At 42.1% G+C, this 20344-nt stretch overlaps 1 protein-coding gene across 6 annotated transcripts in view; it reads left to right on the top strand.

Moving 5' to 3' along the window:
* Positions 1-20344, top strand: part of arhgap32b (Rho GTPase activating protein 32b) — a 102084-nt gene that overhangs the window by 1127 nt on the left and 80613 nt on the right. The gene's annotated exons all lie outside the window — the stretch shown is intronic.

Genomic DNA, 20344 nt, shown 5'->3' with positions numbered 1-20344 from the left:
TATTTTCAACTCCAAAATAAATGTAGTAGTTTTGCTTAGTGGTAGTTGCGCAAACAGTATTTGAGAAGTATCATCTGAATACTCTCCCCTCCCTTCTAGCCTTCTTAGTCCTGAGAATATTGATACCTCAAAGGGAAGTTTATGAAAGTGTGCCGGCTTTTCCAAAATCATGTCCTCTGGAAAAATTGAACAATTAATTCCGGAGTTGTGTTCTTGCATTTGGATACCACAGATAGTGGCTAGTTTCATTCACATCCTCTGGTGTTGTTATAGACAGATGTTCATGTTTCTGCTAAACGGCACAATCCAGTGATGCCACGTTAAAGATGCCAGCATGCGAGATAAATGTTGCTAGTTGAAACCCCTTCCCCGGTGGGATATGGCAGTGGATGTCATGATATTGTATGTGTTGACTTCAAATGTAAAGCCAACTGAATACAGTGGTACCACGGTTTTCAAACATCCGGGAATTTGAACAAATCGGAGTTCGAACCAAAATTTCGAGATTCCTGTCTCCGCACTGGACCGTGGTAGAGTGTCACAGGGGAGGTGCTCGCTCTCCACACCTCCGAGGCTGGAGCTCACACTCCAGGGTTTGATGTCCTGTTGTGGGCTGGAGCTGGGACAGGGATGAGGCGAGTCTGGGACAGAGCTAAGTTACTTGGTTTATGACTCTGTCACAGCCAAACTGCACAGAAGCGCACATTCAGAGCTGCACACGCACCGGGCACCTCTTCACTTCTGGAGAGACGTCACTCACTCGGCAACCCCTCCCACATGCAGCGGCCACACACATAGAGGAACAACGCACCTGCAGCAGACACTCTACATTCACTCCTACAAAAGACTATTTTAAGGCTTGGAACGCATTATTTCTTTTTCCATTCAATGTAATGGGAAAAATCGATTCAGATTTCGAACAAATCGCTTCTCGAACGGCCGTCTGGAACGGATTGTGGTTGAGAACCGAGGTACCACTTAATCTAATCCTTGATACAGAACTGAACCGTGCTAGTGCTAACTTGTTTAGAATACCTCACCAACTTGTGTCTTTCACACTCGATCACTGTCACTAATGCTGCTGTCGAGTCTGCCCATGAAACATGGGTCCCTCACGCACGCCTCCTTTCATTTCCCGTTTAAACTGATTTCACTTGTTGAGTTGGAGCCTAAATGAGGTGTGATGCCCCTGAGACTTTGTAAAAGCCTCCCACTCTCCACTCACCCGTCATCGATCCCTGTTTCCTCATCTACAGATGCCTTGCGTCTTGTACTAAATTGCATTTCAGTCAGAAGCAAAATCTTATTCATTACATTGGAGTGCGTTTGGGAAAACATGGACATCATATTATGTCTTAAGCATCACCCAGACACTCTTGAATCTCTGTGTACACCGTTCCATTTTGTTCTGTCTCCTGAGCTCCTGCTGCAGCTTGGACTGCAGCGTAATTATTGCTGCTGATCTGAATTGTGAATCGCCTACTGCTTGCTACCTTGTCATTAGGTTTGCTGTTTGCACTCTCTCTTCAACCTTCCCTTATGTAAGAGGAATTGCTAGTGACAAGCTGTATGAGACAGTATGTATTTTTATAATTCTACATATAAGAAAATGCCCTGGTTAATGTATGCTGCCCCTTTCTTAAAAATATGACTTAACATCTAACTACAGAGACACATTGTCCCATATACTATTGAGAAATATTGCTAAGTTACATTACACTGGCACATTATTTTTCCCAGAGATGATACCCTTTATTACCCATGATCAAATGGGTAAAAAAAAAACCCACTCTGTTTGTATTCAAACCTGAATCAAGCAGGACCTTCAGTCAAGTGTATATCAACCCGTGGCAGTTTGGTTGGGTCCCTGTAGCTGTTTGAACTGGTCATGCTATTTATGCTGATGCTGGATATTGGTAGCCATAACGTCTATTTGGTAGATGCAGATTTTCACCGTTTATCAGAGCTGCAAACATCCAAAATAAAACTGACAGTGCGCTCTGTGGCGCCACAAACATGTCCTGCAAAGTTCAAGTACGACAATCATTTTTGTTGTTTATGAGACTGCGCCACCACAAGAGTGACGTGTACTGCATCTGCTACATCTACTGTTTAAACAGTGCATTATACCCATAGATATAGCCAATAAAGTAGGGGTGTCTGGACCAGTCCTGAAAGGGCCAGGGTGGTACAGGTTTCTCTCAATCGGGGGTCTCTCCTTGAGGTTCAATTTAATCCTCCAATCAGATTTGTCATCTGTGTTTTAGTGTCCTTTGTATTTTCATTTTTGAATATCATTAATGAATGCAAATTAAAAACTGTGTAATTATACAGACACAAATACATTTTGTGTTGTAATAAATTGGGTCTGTGAGAGGCATGCATGTCTCACCCAGGCCACTGGTCTTAGATTTTAGAGACAAACCAGTTGTGCACGTCTGAATGTTGCTCAGTGGTCCAGGGAATTCTCAGGGAGTTTGTGTGTATGCTCAGGCACTTGAAAAATTAGAGGGGACATTGCTGTGGACCATTTAGAGTATTATGCAGTGTTCTTTGTTGCCGTTTGCGTCCATTGAACAATCCACCAAATAGCAGACAGATTCCATCATCTCGTATATAAAGCTTCGTCCCTGTGGTGCTGTAAACCTGCCGCTCTGTCAAATGACCCAGAGGAATGCGATTCATCCCTAACTGAAAAGTGATGAGCTCATGTGCTCACAGCTTGCTAATGTCGCAGCCTCCCCAGCGAACATACGTGTTAGTGACATCCATTCACAGATTTCTGTCTTGATGCATCATAAACACGCGGCTGCCACTTCCAGAATTCCTAAGATGGAGGCAGTTGTGTGGAAGAGGCTGGCATATTACGGTAAATAAATAAGTAATGCAGGAGAAATGGAGTGAGAAATATCGTTGCAGTGAGCTTGGGTTCCTGAGCGACTACATTATAAAGACTAATGTGTGAAGTTTATTGTTTTGGCGGGCGCTGATGCAGTGACATTCCTCATGCTGTGGTGGCTAGAGTTAAATAACTGTAGTCTGAAACATTAAAGTGCTGCCTCATTGCCCACATACACCGTAGATGCTGTAGAAATGATAAATCAGCCTAAAATTTGAGACGCGTTTTAAGCCTCTTTGTCATCCTGGTTAGCAGAGAATAGATCTTGGAGGTTACTCTTAAGCATAGGCTTTTAGATATGAACTGTAAATTGAATAATCCTGAATGATTTTTAATACTCTCTGGGGTGTCAGATTCCCCACTGAGACCAATTCATCATTATTTTTTTTTAATTTCCAGCTCAGGATCTTATCTTTACTGAAGACAATTGAATTAGTTGTGGCTGGTTACAGTTTCTCCCACCAGGCTGTACATTTAAATGTCATCTCTAAAGCTTGTGGACTACTCTCCACAGTAAAATTGTGAAATCAATTACTATAAAATGGTTGCGCCAGAGTTGTGGGTCTCTGCTGGAAAATACTGATTTTAAATAGAATCCTTCCGCTTCCGGTCAACACGTCTTCATAAAAAGTCACAACCCCGATGGGAGGCAGTGCTAAGTGTAGATAAAACAGAATTAAAGGATCTGCCACTTTCATAAGCCCCTTTCTATTCCCAACAGAACATAAACAACAGTAAAGTGTGGGAGTGTCACTATTTAATGGAGAATGGCTTGTTTTGAATTTGATGGCAGCAATACTCAAGACAGCGGGAGCAGGGTGTTGTTTGGTCACACTTGTTTAACAACTGTCAGTTATAGCTTGGGAGGTGAGGAATTAGTTGCAAGACGTGGCTAACTAACATCATCACATTTGATCGAGGATTCAGTCCCAGGCCTTGTGTTTACTATTGGTGAAAGGTCTGTATTGCAGGCAGCTAGTTTCAAATCCAGACTCTGCTCTGGCAAAGGTGTTTGTTTACTCCTGACTAAAGATGGTCTACGCCCAATCATTGTTTCTGTTGTATCTTTTGTATATGCTAATGTCTGGGGAATTCATTTGTCCCCATAGTTATCTTCAGGAACAATTTGGGAAGACAGTTATAAATGTTTAATATTTGCAACTAGGGATGCTCCGATTGATCGGTCAGCGATCATGATCAGCCGATTGCAGCGTGGACTCTGAACGTCGATCCCTACCTATCATTGCCGATCACAACAACTGATCACGTGTAACTTCCGGCGCACTGGTTGTGATGCGTCCACTCCTCCCTACTAGCTGCTCACTCAGCAGCAGCCGTGAAGATTCAATTTGGCATTTAAAGTTTGCATCCTGCAGCACGTGCATGGGAAAATGTGCAGGGAAGCACGTTTAAATGAAATATGCCATTTATAGCAACAGCACTTGACAGAGTTTTTTGGGCTCATGAAAGCGAGACTGTTAGCGCAGCTGAGGCTTAGCAACACCCGCCGGTCGGAGCGTAACATTCGGAATGCTAGGCAAATTTCACGAGTAATAATCATTAATTTCACAGAGCTGTTGTTTATGCAGAGACGGAAACGACTGGATCCGTCGATGTTTTGGAGTCGGGTGCAGCCTTCGTTAGCGACCTGACTCTGAAACTTGTAAAAACGTTCGGAGTGGAAACTTTCATAAATACAGTGCTCTCTGTCTTTGAGTCCCACTACAAGCGGTGAGTTTGTAAATATTTCACGGAGATAGAGAAGTCTCAAGAGACTCACCGAACTGCGACATCTCACATCAAATTAAATGTTTTTCAGCTGTCCTTTTGACAGAAGAGTTGCTGCATTCTGTAATGTTTTTTGCCTTCTTGAAGAGGTGTATTAAAACGTGTCTGAAGTAAAATGATTAATTTATGATTTCACGGTTCATGGTTTCCCATCATGTCTCATCATTTTGATAACAAATTCATTGTCAATCCATGTGATCGGTATCGGATCATCGGCAGCAAAATCTATGTGCAGTGAGTACCAGTTGCTCCTGACTTGAACTGTTCCAACAGACAAACAAGGACACAAAATAGTTAAATAAAACCCAAGTCAGTTAAGTGCAGTGCTTTGAAGCACTTCTTGTGCAAACTTTTCTTTTGTTTTCTTGCCTGACATATTAAACTAAGGTCTTCTTGTTTGTCTTGGTCGTTGATAGACACGCATACATAAAGCCAGGCGTGACCCCTCACCCCAGCCTTAAATAGTGATGCATTGTGTTGCTCTGATTCTTTTTGCCTCTTCATTAGCGATGCATACTGTGGTCCTGTGAGCTTATCCCACATGGTCACAGACGTGGACTTTCCAGTCTTCATTTGAAAAACCGTCTCACTCCAGGTTCCGTGTGTAGTCACAGGCTTCAGAGGATGCTGTGACATTCCCAAGGGAGATTCCATTCCCCCACGAACAATCCTGGCATTGACACAAGCACTGATTAGTCAGTTGCCAGGGTTTTCCCACAATGGCACAGCGGAGTATAAAGGAACCAGACTGACAAAATGGAGTTCCCATTCAGGACTTTCTTGGCCAAAAATTGTGTGAACCTTTTTCCTTTTGCCTGACCATCCTGACATGATGGAGAACCATGATTTTCCTTCGTCTTGTGTCTGAAAAGAATCGGAGAATGCACTATTGAAAGAAAAAAAGTACCCACAATTTGAAGGTGCTGTTCAAACTTTTAAGCGAACGATCACTGCCAATGAAAAAGGTGCACATCAGGTGAGCTGGAATTCTCTAGCCTTTTGGAGATTACTACAATGAAGCAAATAAATCATTGGGAAATCATGGGTCAGTTTAACATGGCTACCCTTATGTAGACTGCTATTGAGGTCCCCACCATTTTCTTTTACATACAGTTGGAACAAAGTAAATGTGTCCCCTAATAATAGTGTTGTGCTACTTTGTGTGACTGCATTGACTCTCAAACACATTTGTTTGTTGTTCTATTATCGTCCTCATCACTGTTTGATACATTATACTACGATGTATTCATTGCCTCAAGACTTCAATGAGGTCAGGTCAGCACGGACTGATCCAAGTGCACACAGAACTTAAGTGCGTTGTGTTCCCACATGGTTTGCTGAGCAGAAGCACACAACAGACCACAGCCACTACAAATCAACAACTCTCCCTGGAAGATTGGAAGATCCCTATTGACGTGTCCTCCATGTCGACACTTTGATGTGTGTTGCTTGTAATCCGGCTGGTAATTTTGTGAAGCGTGTACAGATGCATGCTTGGAGATACAGTAGGTTAATGTTTGAAGCCTCACAACCAGCTCCACCATGTGACTTGATTCCAGATTCAGGAACTGGATTGTGCAGTTGATTTCTAGATTTTTTAGTGTCAACAAACTGTTCACTCACGTTTCACACAGAAGGGTGGCGTCACACACCAAAAATAGTGAGTGAGGAGGCAGCAGTGCTTATCTTTTGCATTACTGGAATCTGTCTCCAAACGTTCACCATCATCGATAAAAATCTGAGAGCATGAGCTGTTCATTTTGCCCTGTTTTGTTTACAAGAGACGGAGAGAAAATCACCTCACTTTTTATTCTTCAATATAAAACTAAAGCTACCTTTATTGTAGACTCTTTCAGTTCAAGGTTGTAGCCTTATGCTTATTTATTTCATGCTGACAAATTCAATGACAAAACAATGCAGAGGCGCAGTTACCTGTGACATGTTGTTGCAATCAATGTGGGAGCAGGAATGCTAAGTTATGCTAAGGGCAATGGAGTTGCAGCTTTAATAAGTTTCCTGCGACATGTTCCAGCCGCTTTCAGTGACATGTTGTGGCGCGCTAACCAATCAGAGCCAGTATTTTGTAGTTACATAAACAGACATTCATGTGCATGCAGGCTTTTACCTAGACTTTTGAAAAAGCCACGCCCCCAGCCCATAAACCCACCGCCAATCCATTTCCCTCACAACACGCAATGACGACTGACTTAACAACTTGCTTTGTAAAAAAAAAAAAAGAAGCTGTTAACATCTATTTGTTCAAAAATTACTTTATTAACAACAAATAAGTATCTGAAATAAACTCAGTAGTGGTTGCCTCAATAACAAACACAAAAAACAACATATTTTTATATTGATTCTTTCCTTTACCACATGCTATCGTGTCTACAGTATCCATCCAAGGGTTGCCGCTTGATTGAATAAATAGAACCATGTGAATTTTGATCTCTGTTAAGCTATTTTGCTCACATTTGCCAAGCGCTGTGTGGTCCTGCGCTCCCCAGCGCAGTTCTCTGCACTACACCGGGGAGTGGGCTTCGTGCCAAAAGAAATGCCAAAATACTACTTCGATTTAAAAGCTGCGAGTTCGTATAAAGAGTGGAGCTTATCTTTATACGGCGTTCTTCCATGCTGTGCATGTCGCAACTCGTAAGATGTGAAGTACGCCGGCAAACAAATGTGGCAACCGCGATTGCCAAGCTGCGGCTACAAAAGGGTTAAGAATTGGCGAATTTCGGTCAGTTCCAATTGACACCCTTTTCAAGGTAACCAGTATGATGTCACTACGAATAGGGCATGATACTGGCGAGAAAAACTCTGCATCCGTTTTTTCATGTTAACAGTTCAGGGGGTCCACGGTATACCTAGACAGGCTAAAAGCCTGTCTGCAAGAATTAGTGAAGTGGAAGAGAAGCTGATCATAGTGCTGGCTGATGGCACCTTTGATGGCTCTGATGGACCCAGGGAACTTGTTATGTACTTTTAATATAGAGATTGACCTACTTCTTTAATATGTCTTAAGGGACGACGGGAATATGTTTTTGCCACCGGAAACCAACAGCCACTCCCATGCAAGTAGCACAAGGGTCATGAAATCGTGTTTGGTGTCTGCGTACCATTTGTGTTATGGCCATTATTGCCCCAAAATTGAGTCCTTTCCTTCGGTCACTTTTGTCAGATGATGAGGGAATTGAAAATAGCTTTCAAGTCATATCCATAGTTGCCTTATGTTGATTGAATTGTGTTAAGGTCAGTGCAATTTAATGGAGCTGTTGGGATGTTTTAAGGAGGATTATTCCGAGGAGGGGGAGGCACCATTAAATTTATCCCCCTCGGTTGAATCTCTACATAGATAATGTTATCCACAGTAAGATGCATGTAAAGGTGTAGTTTTAGTGTCAAGAGTTAAACCGTCAGAGAGATTGTTCTTGAGTTATCGGTCGCATTGTGTGATGTGTATGAGTGGTGCTACTTCTTCTAACACTGACTTGTGTCACATCGAACAGTCAGCTTGAATGTGAGTGGTATGAACCCCTTTTTTTGTTTGAATGTAACCTGATTTCTTTCACTGTGCGTGTAAGCTTCAGGGCGCCATGTGGCCTGGGGCTGCAGACACTACAGGCTGGACCGGGCCAAGCCTTCCCTGAAGCCAAGTGGTTGTGTTCTGAATAGTGGGTGGGCAGCGCCCCTTCATTGGACTCGGATGCTGCTGTAGCCTCTTCCCCATTCCACTTATTAGGTTGATGGGTGTCAGGTTGTCAGGGAGCATTAGGGCCAGACACCCGCGCTCTTGTTACAAGTGCCTGTCAATGCCTTATTTCTGCCGGTAGAAGATTGAAAACTTTATTCAAACCAGTTTGACGCATGAAGAGGAAAATAGTTTCGAAACACTTTCAAAATTCGGAGAGGTGAATGACATTTTTTTTTTATTATTTTCAGATTGAATACCAGTTCTCACAGGATTTTCTGCTCGAGATTTTCACCCTTTGTAACGTCTTTGACCTTGTGCCTGCTTTCAAAAGAGCCTTTTAAGGGGGTTTTGTTCAACAGATGGCTGCACAAAGAGAAGTCGCATCCATGTGGCTAGCTTTTACCAGTCTCTGTGAAATCAAATGCGTTGTCAATGGTACTTTCCAATCCCATTGCAGCAGAAGTCAGATTGTGGTAACCACACATCATCCCACACCTTTCCCCAGCACACCTTCTTATGTATTGTCTGTATTTTAAGTGAATATGGTCACGTAATCGAAGTTGCTCCCCGATTGGACTGTAGCGTCCTACATTCTTCGCTGAGTCATCGCACTCCTATTTTGAGCTTGCATTTTAACCAAATAAATGGCTGCAGTCTAGCCTCTCAAATGGGTTTTAGATGGGAGGATCAGAATGAAGGATCACAGTAATATGGAGCTAAAATCCTCGTCTGAACAGATAATGTTTCGCTACAGTCACTGCTCTGTTTTGCTGATCAACCAAAGCACTCGGGATTTGATTGAACAGTGGCTCTTTCTCCTCTCTACACATATGGTTATCAGATAGAAATGTGAGGGATGTTTATAGACTTAGCAGGTCTAATAAAATTGCAATTGATTTGCCCACTCAGCAGACTGAGCAGTGTCATGTAGGATTTTTGAGAGGATTGCAACTGGAAATGGAAATAACCCTTGGTTGAGCATACTGTGCAATAATAGTAACAATTTAATGTTGAAAATATTTGTGATTTCAGCCACATGTACATAGTTTGTCGATTAAACCCTCGCCTAAAAAGTCTGCTAAGCTTATTCTCTTTGTTATTATTCTGACTTTCATTTCCTCTCCCAAATTTCTTTTATAAATTATGGTCGGCACGATGATATAAGTGGGAACGGTACCCAATAAGTACCATCGACTGGGGCCAGTTCATACCAAGTGATCCATCCAGTGTTCGAACGGCGAAGGGAATCTAATGTAACAATCCATGCTGAACTGTAATCGCTTGCCTCACCTAGCAGAATTTACATTGGCTGTCTGCCATTTGCTGCTGTCAACGCACAATTGTCGAGTGTGAGCTAGTGACCTGGAAGGATCCTGCTGTCTCACATAGAGGAATTTAATGAAAGTGTTTAACGCAGCCTGGGAAGCCAAAACAAAACAAAGCAAGCAGGCAGAAAGTTGCACAATGCTGTTGCTTCCCATATGTCGTAGAACAAAGTCATTTTAGAGTACCCAGGGTGTCCGCCAGGATCTTTATGGAACAACAGTGGAGCGCACCAGAACTGTTTTACTGTCATACAGCATGGAGTTTCTTGGAACTCTATCCTTGTTCTCAGATTAAAGCGTGATCTGAGGTTCCGGTCTTAATGTTTTGTCTTCAGATATCATTACGCAACATTACTTGATGAAAGTGTTGTTTTAAAAGACTGTTGGCATTAGATCATGTGCCAACTGCTCATATTTGAATAGTTCATGACCCATATTTCTTTCTCATGTCTCGACGTGAAGCACGTTTTGCTGCTTCTACTGAATCACTCCCTTCTTTCTATAGTATTATAAAATTGCATAGTCTCCACACCATGGCAAGTCTGAAGTGGAGGTCCCACTTTTCCTATTTATTCATGCATTTATGCATGAATTCCTCAACATGAAAAGCTTTGGACTGTATTGAAATTTCCCTTCAACTTTTCACATAAATTGTCGAACAGGGGACTTGTGTTTCTACTTGTAAATGTCTGAGCAGTGGGTGGCCCTGCATGCTACATATCAATTAATTCTGGAGAGAAAAATGCATGAGCCTAAAATTAATTTGGGAAAATGACTGCAGGCAAATGCTGAAAGGCCATTTCAAGGATAAACTAGTCTGCCTGGATCAAGCCTGGTTTGTTTAAGAGCATTATTGCATTAATAAAAACTCATTTTATTTGATTTTTTTTCAATACAGTTAGTCACAGCTTACGCACCAGTTAATCTTGTGTTGACATTTGAAGTCATTTCATCTGAAATGGTCTGTTCTAGCAGCCAGTCTTAATTTAGGTGCGCATTGTTTCACTGCCGCTAACAGCTGCACGCTGCTCAACAGCTGTGCAGTAGAAAGCTGCTTCCACCACCTGCTGCTGGATTTATACCCATAGTTCACCTTTGACCCCAAAGACGGATGACCTTTCCTGGCTTTAACCAGTGGCCGAATATGACATTGCAGCTAGATAGTAGAGCTGTGCCATGAGACCATGAGGGAGCGATCCTCTCTTTATACCAGTCATAATAAACAAGTGAAAGAAAACTATCTGAAGAGGAAACTGCAATCGCAAGTGTGTGTCTGTTGACTGAAAAATGTATTGAGATTTCAATAATTTCCATGTTTATATTTGGCTCTTTGTAATTGTGCATCACTCTTGGAAAAATATTGAGAAATATAAATGGAGGAGACATGATCAAAAACAGTTGGATACCACCTCCACCTGTGTGTGGAGCCACTTCCAAAGCGTGACTTCGAACCTTAGCAAACCACTGGTAGTTGAAACAAGTTATTCCATGTGCAGTGCAAGTGATGAATGAATGACTCTTCTTGCTCCTGCAATTCCTCATTTTATGTTGCTAGAAAATGACCAGGTATAAAACCAAAGGTTTTCCACAGTTGTCTTGATGGGGAGCACAAGAGAGAAAATAACCTATGAGAAAGCAAAATTAAATCTCATGGCCTATTTGCCAAAGTTGAAGCGTGTAATTAGATTACCAACGGTGTTTTGTTTTCGGGCTTTGAACTAACAAATCCGTCGCTTTGTGGCTGCTTGTCTGTCTTTAAGGTTCCTCTCTTAAGTTCCACACGGTTTGATTTTGCAACTGTCTGCGATTTAGTGGTCGATGCCTGCCGTTTATTTGTCTACTTCCATAAAAGGTGGATGACTAATGGAGAAAAGCGATCTGTGATTCATTGTTTCTGCTTCTGCAGTGCACTGTTGTTGACTGAGAGCGGGACTGGAGAGACATTCTAGCCTCATTAACCAGGCCACAGATGATGAAGACAAGAAATGCCTGGAAGTGAGAGCTTTGAGCTTCTGTGGCTTCAAACCGAAAGAGGATTATTGTTGCTGAAGCGGTGTGAACTTTAGAAAAGTTTTCAGTCGAAGGAGGTGTTGTTAGGACACACGTTGACTTGTTTGCTGCTGTCATTCAACACGATGCTCCAGGGGTTTGTTTTGACAATGGTCTTTTCTTTCTATTTGTTTAGATCAGATGTTAAGTGCTCCACCCCTCTGCTGCAAAGTGATGCCACCTGATGTAACTGTTTTGGAGTTTGTGTCTCCTCCTGTGGCGTATATATTGTGTCTAGTGGTCAGTGCCTGTCAAAAGTGATCAAGCTGTGGCATTGGCTCCATTGTTTTAAGTGGTGTGTTGATGGTTGTGGTCTGAAAAACCTGATCACCACAGAAGCTGGATGGCCGGAAAATGTTTGTGCGAACACCTTGTTTGCCCATTAGTATCCACTATCACAATGCCACTTATGATTACTCAGTTCACCAGTTCTTCCTTTCAAGGACGACTGTAACTGACTGCTGCTTGCTAGCTCATCACCCAAATGAAAACGTGGCGACAAAAACATAGTGACAAGAACTGCAAACTGACAATATTTTTAATTCAAAACCACAGTTGAGGTGCAGCACAGCCCTTCTTTTAAAAGTCACCACACAAACCTCTGCTTGTAGACTGAATACTTTTACTTTTTTTAAATGCTTGTAATAAATAAAAAGAGCTAGACATAAACCCAACATCACTCTTCACCAATTTCTTAAACCTTACGTTGGTTGCTGTTTCATCATCTGATAAAATTGTGACGTGTTTGCTGGTACTTGTAATTGCCAGCCAGAGCAATTTCTGCAATGAACTGAAATGAAAATGTAACAGAAATTAAAGAATGTAAGAATTTAATTGAATTAGACCAGATAATTGACAAAGCAGACATGTTATAGCCCCCGGTGTGGAACTTCCAGCTGGCATTCAGTGGGACTGAATAATTTATTAACACTAGGATATAAATGGCTGACAGGTTGTTGGTGTGGATTTCAGCGCCCTGGTTTTTCTTTGCATTTATTCACCATTTGCTCTGTAAAGCCATTTGAAATTAGCATTCACATAATCAGTATGAATGTCCTTTCATTTGGTAACAACTTCACCAGAGGTCATCATCTCGCACTCTTGAAACCAGTCTGAATATTTCTGTGTTATTATGTGTATTTTAGTGCCGTGTAGGATTCATCCATTGGCTTGATAATCTCCTCTGTGACAAATGATTGATCATTTAAAAAATATCGTTGGTGCCTTGGTGTGCTATTGGACACAGCATTGTGGACAATGAAAACCCAACCTCTGATGGCTTTCATCCATGGTTTATAAATGAGTGTGCATTTCTATATCTCCCTATACTTTGGTTGGCAGGAAACTTACCATGTTGCAGGTATGTTGAAGTCATTCGAAGTAAAATATGTATGTATGATTTTTGCCAGTGAATGCGTCTATATTATACAACTCAGTCAGCCAAACAAAAGCAGCCTTTCAAAATGATTTGGCAGTATTTTAAGCTGCTTGGCTTGAAACTATCTGAGAGCACACATTTAATCACCTTGACCACAGGGGCACTTGCAGGATAAAGTCTGGCACATCAACACAGACAAGTTTAATATTTTACGTGATTACATGTGAGCAGAGACTCAATGAGATCCTGCTTGGATTTCATTAACTGTGGGATTAAATCTTTGATGTGTTTGTGTGAAATATACATTTTTTTAAAATATGAATCCTTCCAGAGGATTGGACCGAAAATGGAACAGTACTAAGAAAATCCTCTCATCTTGGCTATTGTGCCGTCAGGCAGCATGAATTCACCATGTGGGAGTATGAGAAGTATTACAGTGTTGTTGGGAACAGTTCAGAGCCACAAATTCATTTAGAACTGCTCCAGTTCTGTTTGGGAGAACGGCCTGATTCACTGGCTTTGAGACTTGAAGAATTCCTGAAAGAGGAGACTGCTCACTGCAGTTTACCGTAAACAGGCCTCTGTGCTCGCTGCTACACTGGCATCAGCAGATGCTCGGCATATTTCTCACTGAATGTTGCTGTCTCTGGCTCAAAGCAGGACAGCCTTGTGTTGTCCAATCAAACATAAGCTCGTGGGATGATTATTGACCATGTTGCCGTTTGTTGAAGAGAAACATTGAAGCTTTAGACATCTGTTGTGGACAAGTCGGCTCCCAAGGTTGTGGAACATTTATCCTTTAGCATCAATGTGTATGAGATTTTCCCCATCTCATACATAGGTCTTTGAGCAGGATGGGACAAAATACTTGCTCATTCACCCATTCATGAAGTGCTACTTGACCAACTTTAGTGTCATTTATCCTCCTCCTGCTGCCTTTCTCATCAGCTTGGTCTGGAAATGATTTAGTTTTCACTATAGAGGCGCAATGATGTGGAAAAAAAAATAACGTGAAAGAAAATGCTTTACACATTACAATACTTACTTTAGCTAAAATTCTCTTGTATTTTTTCATATTTCATCCAATATTTATGATTTATATTGAGATACAACATGGTCTCAAGCATATATTACATATACATCATATTGAAAAATGTGGCACCTCAGAACATTTAGCCGCCATCCATGTATCATCTTGAAAGCAGTTGCTAAAATAGTTTTACCTTAAACTTGAATATATGTCCATATCAAGTCCATATGAAGTCTCTCCATAGTCAGATGCGGGGATCTCCAGGGCAGTTGTTTAACTTGATTCTTTCCTTTACTACAAGCTAAATGTCTACAGTTTTGTCCATCTTCTTTTGTATATTTATGCAAGCGTCCAGTTTCTCATGTTTACAGAGGATGCTAAGATGTCCCCCTAGCTAAAGACCCTGAGTTAGATTCATCTCCCACCATTGACTCCATCATGTTTCCTGGTACTTAACTATGCGTGTTTTGCTTCATCCCTTATCTAATCTGCATCTGGCAATATTGAAAACCAGGTTGTGGTTACTCACTAGTTTCTAAATGAGCTCCAAGGTCCGGCATTTGTTGCCCTTTTGTTTCTCCGCCGGGTGCTTCAAATCAGGTTGTGCCGATTAATATTCTTCTTTGCGCCAGTCAAGTGGAAATAATTTGGCTGCTATTACAATACCCTGCACCAAAGACACAACAGTCGTGCATCCTGTAATTGCGAGTAAATTGCAGTACAGTTTTACCTCAGTTCTCAACCACAATCCGTTCCAGACGGCCGTTCGAGAAGCGATTTGTTTGAAATCTGAATGGATTTTTCCCATTACAATGAATGGAAAAAGAAATAATGCGTTCCAAGCCTTAAAATAGGCTTTTGTAGGAGTGAATGTAGAGTGTCTGCTGCAGGTGCGCTGTTCGTCTATGTGTGTGGCCGCTGCATGTGGGAGGGGTTGCCGAGTGAGTGACGTCTCTCCAGAAGTGAAGAGGTGCCCGGTGCGTGTCCAGCTCTGAATGTGCGCTTCTGTGCAGTTTGGCTGTGACAAAGTCATAAACCAAGTAACGCTCCGTCCGAGACTCGCCTCATCTGGATTTTCGTTCGAAATCTGAAGCAACAAAATCTCAAAATTTTTGTTCAAACTCCGATTTGTTTGAAGTCCGGGACGTTTGAAAACCGAGGTACCACTGTACCTTTGGGGTCTTGCTGTTCACTTAGACTTTACATTCAGAGCAGCAAAGAATAGTGCCTGCACTAGCTCATGTATAAACAGACGCAGAGGCAAGAATGTGGTTAGCTGATGGCTTATCATAGTGAAATAGTACAAAGAAAAGTTCATAAACTGTCACATATGTTGAAAGTTAGTTTGTAGGAGTGTTTTAAAGATAGAGATATGTTGTATTTTGGATCTCCTGTGGAATGATGTGCTGTGCTTCGTGAGAGCCAACAAGCAGACTCGCTGCGGAGGCACTATAGAACCAACTAGAGGCACAATAGAGACTTCTTGTTGATGCCAGTCAGGAGAGAGTTGCACTATTCCAGACGGGAGAATATGGAAGTGAGGATCAAGGAAATAGTTTAAAAAAAAAAAAATGCCACATTTCGTACAAGGGACCGAGGCTGCTATCTGGGAAGCTAGGAGAGCTTGGTAGTGGAAAGACGAATATATCTGTTTTTGAGTAGTTCAGCTGAAAGAAATTTTGTGCCATCCTCAAGACATGATTGGACAGCAGCCATGCCTTCAAAATTCTTTTTGGGTATGTAGATCTGTGTGTCATCCACATCGCAGTGGAAAGATACATGTTATGGCTGGATGATTTGACCAACATGTAGCAGGTAGATCGAAAATACAATCGGACATAAACTGCAAGCTTGTGGCATACAAAGACCCAGGCATGAAAGTATTGCCTCAGGACACTCGATGCAGTAGGGGGTTAAAAATGTTTAACTGAAATAGAGTTCTGTATTAGTTATCAAAGTACAAGTATCAAGTACAGCAAAAACTGTTTTCAAAAAAACGATCCTGTGATCACTTCTTGTTGGGAGTGGGAGTGCGGATCAGTGCTGGGCGGAAGGCGAGGCATTTGACCGGGCCCCTTTCAATCATTGTGATCGCTTTCATATGGCCCTACATGCAGCTAGCAACTGCCGTGTCCCCTATGGGATGTAACAAACTAGGCAGCTGGGCAATTGCGATCACAACCATAACAGTTTTCAGCTTACTCACACACAGTAATAGTGTAGTGATTGTACCTTTTAATCTGGGTCCCTGATTTTGCTGTCAGAATCTGCAGCCCTGAGTCCCTGCAACGGTGCACTTGCACGTTTGGAATCCCATTGATGTTTGCCTGATCAAGGGAACAATCCACAGATGATACTGACTGGCTGTCAGAGCCAGTATTCTGACTGTGGACTGAAGTTTAGAAAGCTTTTCAGTGATGTAAAGTGGAGCACTCACTGGTGTTGTATGGGTCTGGGATCCTTTTTTACCCCCATCAGTGTGACTTTATGCTTAAGAATTTCTAATATTTTGTAGGTTGACATGGTACTCCACCCTACTTCCATTGCTGTTATCTGTGCTCACCCCTGAAGTCATGCTAAGTGACGGCAATGAAGTAACCAGCCGTTGGTATCCAATATAGCCCTGTAAGTACCATAATCACAAAGTGTTTTTATTAGATATTTCTTGAAAGGGATTCAATATTTTAAAATGCTTGTAAATGTTTTATGTTTTGCAAATACTTTCTCAGCTTCAGCATCTGTCCGAAATACACAGATTGTTAATGGAGGACTGGTTTTGCTAGCAGCGTCACATATTGTGCTGCCTGGGAGATTGGTATTCCTGATGGTAACCCAAATTCAGTTTAGTTCATCAAATCCACAGCTGCAGCCCAAAATATGCAGATATTTGAAAGTGTTATTTATCACGTCTAACCGGGCCTCCAGCTGAAGTGCCTTTGTTCTCACTTGTTTCCCATTACCTGCTGCTCTTCATGTGCTGCATTGTATAGGTCTTCGTGTTTAGTTAAGGATAACAGGAATACAAAATAGGTCAATGAGTTCAATATGTTGCATTCATCAAGATTAAATATGTCATCCTCATGGTCCCTTGAAACATGGATTAAGCAACTCGAAAGCTACTAAACAAGTAATAAACCATCAGATGTCAAGAGTGGTGCTTGTCTGTCTTATAACACATGAACAGAACAGGGCAACTCCTACTTACTTGGAGTTGTTTAGTTGAAGGATTCTTTGTTTGTGCTTTTTTTTCCTGGATTGTTCCTGGGACTTCTTTTTTTCTTGAAGGATACGACCTTAACTAGTGTTTATCCCTTAAATGTCACGCCGTCCTGGAAGTCCCGGCCTATAGCTATTTATTCTGTCTATTCAGCTCATTTCTGAGTGCTGAATATAAATTAATTCCCCCCATAAAATATTTCCTTTAACATTAACTGCAATTCCTCAGTTGTGCCAAAGGCGGATGGAACGGAATTGTCCGTCCAGCCATCTCCTACTGCTTATCTGAGGGTGGATGGTGGGGGCAGCAAGGTTATGCAGCTCAATCTTTCCTTTCCTCAGAAAGCTTTTCCTAGGCCAACCGTGAGACAAAGCTTCTCCAACATGTCCTGGGTCTTCCCAGTTTTGATATGCCTTGGATACCTGACCAGGAAGTCGTTGGATTCAATCCAATGATGTCATCTTGCTGAATGGCTGAGAAATTTTAAACACAATCAAAAGCAAACGTCTCTGTAGCACAAGTACCATGTGAAGGAAAAAGCAGACGTATTCGTCACATCTGCATACTGTGGAGAGTCAGTCATTTCTAAATCATTCTTTAAATTGGCTTCCTCTCAGTGTAGCTACACAGCTGCCCTACATTGTCACAGAGGAGGCGGGAGTTAAAGAGGCTAGAGAGATCACTGAATGTAATACTTTGTGGAATGCTGAGTGGGTTTCACTCTATGGAAGATAAACATCTTTTGTGAGAGTCTTAAATCTCTTACTATAAAGAGCGACTAGTGATAAATGTGCCTCTCATTTTATTCACCACTAAAACCCAACTGAGTAATCGGGTATTTGTTATTTTCAAACACAAGTTGTTTAGTGTCACCATTCCTGCTCAAAGCACACTAGTGTGTTTTCCATGACCTCACTTTCAACGAGTGGTCCGTAATCCATCTGAAGGAATAATTTTGCCGGAATAAAAGCATGTCTGGTTCACACACAGATGTGATAGTAATGCGTGATTTAAGACACACAGCTTAAATAATGAAGCCCCTGAACATATTAAGTCTGATCTGCTTACATATAGGGTGTTAAAACATTGCCTGTGGCCAGTCACCCCGCTCCCATTAGACATGTTGGCAACAGCCTGACTTGATGCCAATGTGCTCCATGATCAAGCTGTGACATTTGGCTGTTTGTGCATGCAGTTAAAAGCTTGGTGAGTCTGCTCCTCACCAGCTTAAATCTGTCCTGTTGGGTCTCAGCCGGGGTGAGCCCTGCATGAATGTCAGGGAACTGCGGCCATGAGGCAGTAGTAGAGATGGCCGATCTGGACTAAAAGAGTTATCATGATGAATGTTGTAATTTTACATTTTCATTCTATTCCATGTGTTGGACACTACAGTCTCTCTTGAAACTGTTTTATGATGGAGCTTGTCTCCAACATCATTATTTGTGTATTGTGTTTAAATATAATAGTTAACTAAGTGTAGAGATGAGAAATTCAATGTTTCACGTCTCCCCCTCATGTCTGACAGACTGCTCTGCCAGCTTTATTTAGGGGTTAAATTGAGCCGTCTGTCTGCTGTATCTCATGTCTCTTAACAGTTGACTTTAACTGTGGACCAGTCTGGACACATTTCCTAGATGCTGTTGAAGAAATATTAGAAATAAATGATCATTTAGTCACATTCTATTCTCAAAATCATTATACAAACTGTCAGTCCTTTGTTTTGTGTGATGAAAAACCTTTTTACAAATCTCTGTGATGAATGGTTGTTTTTCATTGCCTTATTGAAGATTTTGCTAATACTTTGACTGCTTATTTGTTCATGGTCCCCAAGTGACGCCGGGTCCTGGCATTAGCGCTGCCTGAGAGATCGGTCAACCCTAATGGGGGCGCGGAAGAGGACGCTGCTGCCAATACCGGGGCGGAGTTCTGTCCAATATCCAACTATTTTCACCAGGGTGTTTGGCCGAGGCACCAGCGCAGCGGGAGACCTGCATTTGTTGATGTGAACCAAGGCAGACGACGCGTCAGGAAACCTTTAGGGACCACTGCATCTAACAAAATAAACACAGATCCAGAGACTCAGAGTCGACCAGTGTCATCATATCAAAGGTTCCCTGTATGAAAAATAAGTTTAAAACTACGATCGCGAACCAATGTACACCACACTCTCCACAACTGTCATGCGCCGGTGTCGGCTGTCAAACGCCACGGAGCTGGAGAGCATGGCGCCGTCACGGTCTGGTCATGTTCACGCAAGTCCAATGCAGCGAGTGCTGCATGTTTATGGAATTTATCGTGAGATGCAGAATTGTCATTGTGGAGATTGTGTTTGGCGGTATATTGTGTACGATAAGTTATTGCCCATCCCTAGTCAGCAAGCTGGCCTATATAGGCCTCTCTGTGCTTCGTTGTTGGTTTTTATCCAGAGGTGTAACTGCGACTTTCAACATCCTAAACATTCTCTTCTGAGCTTTAAAAGTTATTCAGAATTGTTGTTGTTAACAGGAATAGAATGGACAACACAAGTCACAACAAAAACTTTGGGTTCCCTGATATATTTTCCTCTTCTTCCTTTATTGCCAACTGGAAGTGTGAGGAAGAGACACGTTTGTCTACCACACACTCTCAACTTAAAATTAATGAACAGATCTCCCAGAATGCTTTGAGAACAAGCCCCGGGTGTTAGAATTGCATCATCGGCTCATTAGCATGAGAAAACGTGTGAATGGCCATCTTTTCCAACGGACGGGTCACCCTGGTTAGACATTGCATATTCACCGCACGATCGGGTTGTGCAAGAACTCTATTGAAATAAAGGAGGGAAGTGCTGTGCAGTGTGCTCAGAGCAGAACACGTAGGGTGGAATTGAAAAATGTCACTCACTTCTCTCCTGCGAGTGCTGAGAAAACTTGATCTCATTCTGCCTACGAACTAAACCTCTGAACTGCGTAGCTGCTGAGTCGTGTC

Source organism: Synchiropus splendidus, chromosome 17 (genome assembly GCF_027744825.2).
Source record: "Synchiropus splendidus isolate RoL2022-P1 chromosome 17, RoL_Sspl_1.0, whole genome shotgun sequence".
NCBI lineage: Eukaryota > Metazoa > Chordata > Actinopteri > Syngnathiformes > Callionymidae > Synchiropus > Synchiropus splendidus.
The sequence above is the reverse complement of the archived record's forward strand: the minus strand, read 5'-3'. Positions and strand labels throughout refer to the sequence as shown.